The following is a 3,859-nucleotide window of genomic DNA, read 5'->3' on the forward strand; positions in this document are numbered from 1 at the left end:
AGCAAAACCCCTCTTGGATGAAGGGTCACCTTCTGCAGAACATCCACTGGACACTGGGTCTTCTTTTCCACCATTATGCTGAGACTGACAGCTTCATGTTGATGATACCGTGTTTGTCTTTTGGAATTCCAGGATAATGTTTTGAACAGATGGCCTAGGACACTCATCACGGTTTCCAGAGTCAAACGCTTCAGGGCTGAGTTTGTGTAAACGTTCCAAATATAGAGACCTTGGGAACTTTGTCTCCAGACTTTTGCCCGTCGTTCCTGCTCTGATGTACCGATGCCTTAGTTCTTCTCAGGATTGTCATGCAACACCACCCTGGAACTCTACCACGGCCTTTAGCTCCTGACTTTGCACAACTACTCTGCAGGTAACTGAACAGTCGCTGAACGTCACATTTGAACAGCGGTGCAGGTCCTCCTGAATGGATGCTTTTCACACTATGAGGAATGAAGCCAAAGCTGCAGTATGGATGAACTGAGCAGATGTCAGCAGAAATAACATTTGTCCAATTCCAGCCCAATGAAATGTCTTCTGGGCTGATTTTCCCCCAAATCCTTCCATTTTTCCTGAGATATACAGAAGAATGCAGAGTCCGGCACACTGTGACTGTAATAAGTCCATTCGAGGTTTGGATCATTAACTGCTGATCTCAGAGATTCCAGATATGCAATGTTGTCTGTAGCCTGAAACAAATATAATACTTTAAATTGTTTTAAATACATAGTTTTTAAATTACAATTTGATGAAATTTGAGACGCTCAAAAATAGATATAAATGAAGCAATTTATATCACTATAATATTACAATTGTAAGCGATGCGGTAAAACTTTTTTAAAAGTAATATTACATTTTACTGTATAGTAATAATTACACCTAATTTACTTGGTCAGAAGAGCTTCTGATGTCAAAAGAACTGACAATGAAATTAAACAGAATTGCTATTATAACATAAAAAAATTATCTACAAAATAATTCATTGTATTAAAGAAACTATAAGTCACCCAGTCTTGGGAATTGTATGTGGATCAGGACCTGGATCCTCTCCTGCTTTCGCTTCTTCCACAGCTTCCCAAATCTGTACACTCATTAAAGAAATAATTACACATCAAAACCATGGCACACAAATCCAAGAAACTGACATGTACTCTGGGAAACTGTCTCAGCCATTTTCTGAACAGTCTGTGCCTCCCCCTCTCCAATCCGCATCTCTACATTCCAAACATCTCAGCCGTCCTCCCTGCCCCATGACGCATTTAAAAGGCATGTAAAGGGTTGCGTTTTAATCAAGTACATTTTGACCCCTAACACATTTGCATTGCATTGGAGGTGTTCTGGTATGATAAACTAGAGAGCTGTGCAGGTGTGAAAACTGTCTGTTAAACAACAATAACACCACTCCACAACAATCATTGTTCCCACCTACCCCAAACCTAATCCCATCATACCAATCATTCACATCTCCACCAAACATGAACACCCTTACACCCCAAAAATGGGGAAAATTGTGGTGCTCATGAGCATGCTGAATATGCATCAGAGAATCTGTGGTGGGGAGCATCATAAACCACAAATTATGGTTTACAAGGCTACAATGATTAGGGATTACAATGCTACAATGATTAGGGATTACAATGCTACAATGATTAGGGATTACAATGCTACAATGATTAATGATTACAATGCTACAATGATTAGGGATTACAATGCTACAATGATTAGGGATTACAATGCTATAATGATTACGGATTACAATGCTACATAAGGAGTACATAACTTGGATACAGGCAAATCGAAAATGTGACCTTGGACCCCCTGTTCAGACTGGCACTTTCAATCACACAGTTGATTTTGCTGAGTGGGGGGTATTTTGGGGCTCCTAAAAAGTGCTGGACCCCCTGAATTTCTCATAGTATCCATGCCCCTCCGATGCCCCTGCTTGGATAAGTTGGTGAAAGGTTACAACTGCAAAATAAGATCCATACACTGGATAATTATTATAGTATTGTTCAATATCCTGTACATCTCTGCTTATAATGAATTTGTCACCAGGAGGGCACTGATTTTCAAAGGAAAGATCCCAAGGACCTTCGAGATCTTCAAGAACTCGGCAAGGAATTGATAAAATCTCAAATCCAGAGGAGACGACACACTTTCTTTTTTTTCTGTTTATTTATTCATTTTTATTTATTTCCTCAAGAGAGGGAGAGGGAGAGAGAGGGGGACAGAAGGACGAAAACGGAGAAGAAGGGAAAAAGAAGGGAAGCTAGGGAAAAGAGAAAAAAAAGAAAGAAAACCACAGATAATCTGCTATAATACCTGCTGATGAGAGAAAACAACAACCAACATCTGTACGAGTCACAATGAGCATGTTAAGGAGCAACAGCTGATCAAGACAGTGTGTGTCTGTGAGAACCTGTGTGTACACCTGTGTGTGTCTGTGAGAACCTGTTTGTACACCTGTGTGTGTCTGTGAGAACCTGTGTGTACACCTGTGTGTGTCTGTGAGAACCTGTTTGTACACCTGTGTGTGTCTGTGAGAACCTGTGTGTACACCTGTGTGTGTCTGTGAGAACCTGTTTGTACACCTGTGTGTGTCTGTGAGAACCTGTGTGTACACCTGTGTGTGTCTGTGAGAACCTGTTTGTACACCTGTGTGTGTCTGTGAGAACCTGTGTGTACACCTGTGTGTGTCTGTGAGAACCTGTTTGTACACCTGCGTGTGTCTGTGAGAACCTGTTTGTACACCTGTATGTGTCTGTGAGAACCTGTGTGTACTCCTGTATGTCTCTGTGAGTACCTGTTTGTACACCTGTATGTGTCTGTGAGAACCTGTGTGTACACCTGTATGTGTCTGTGAGAACCTGTTTGTACACCTGTATGTGTCTGTGAGAACCTGTGTGTACACCTGTATGTGTCTGTGAGAACCTGTTTGTACACCTGAGTGTGTCTGTGAGAACCTGTTTGTACACCTGTATGTGTCTGTGAGAACCTGTGTGTACCCCTGTATGTGTCTGTGAGAACCTGTGTGTACACCTGTATGTGTCTGTGAGAACCTGTTTGTACACCTGCGTGTGTCTGTGAGAACCTGTTTGTACACCTGTATGTGTCTGTGAGAACCTGTGTGTACCCCTGTATGTGTCTGTGAGAACCTGTTTGTACACCTGTGTGTCTGTGAGAACCTGTTTGTACACCTGTGTGTGTCTGTGAGAACCTGTTTGTACACCTGTGTGTGTCTGTGAGAACCTGTTTGTACACCAGTATGTGTCTGTGAGAACCTGTTTGTACACCTGTATGTGTCTGTGAGAACCTGTGTGTACACCTGTATGTGTCTGTGAGAACCTGTTTGTACTCCTGTATGTGTCTGTGAGAACCTGTGTGTACACCTGTATGTGTCTGTGAGAACCTGTGTGTACACCTGTATGTGTCTGTGAGAACCTGTTTGTACCCCTGTGTGCACACCTGTGTGTGTGAGCGCGCTGGTGTTCAAAAGGTTACTCCATGTAAATGTCTAGTAGTGTGTGTGGGGAGCCACAGCCCCATCCCTCAGAACATGAAGCAGACACGGAGGAGGCCCGGACCCCAGACATCCAGAGGCCCCCCAGGGCATGGGAGTCCCCGGAGGACCGCCGCAGGGAGAATAGCAGCCCCTCACCCAGAAAAGGGCAGAGGAGAGCTCCAGAGGGAGGCCATCCGGCAGCCACAGTGCAGGAGCCCCAGGAACTAAACAAATATTTACACATTCACCCAACATAGAGACACACAGAAATGAACGCTGTACCCATACTCTCACTCCCCATATATACTCTATGTGGACCCCATTTTTTCCTCTGGCGAGGAGACCAGAAGATCACCC

The 3,859-nt window shown here is 43.5% G+C and overlaps 1 long non-coding RNA gene across 1 annotated transcript; it reads right to left on the minus strand.

Annotated features, from left to right (window-relative positions):
* Positions 1 to 2,447: 2,447 nt before the first annotated feature.
* Positions 2,448 to 3,591, minus strand: LOC125726963 (uncharacterized). Its single transcript, XR_007388478.1, has 5 exons — positions 3,422 to 3,591; positions 3,186 to 3,229; positions 3,028 to 3,091; positions 2,836 to 2,899; positions 2,448 to 2,675 (listed from the first exon to the last, which is right to left on the minus strand). It is a non-coding gene; the product is annotated as an uncharacterized LOC125726963 (long non-coding RNA).
* Between the last annotated feature and the right edge of the window lie 268 nt (positions 3,592 to 3,859).

The sequence above is a fragment of the Brienomyrus brachyistius genome, unplaced genomic scaffold (genome assembly GCF_023856365.1).
Source record: "Brienomyrus brachyistius isolate T26 unplaced genomic scaffold, BBRACH_0.4 scaffold81, whole genome shotgun sequence".
Lineage (NCBI taxonomy): Eukaryota > Metazoa > Chordata > Actinopteri > Osteoglossiformes > Mormyridae > Brienomyrus > Brienomyrus brachyistius.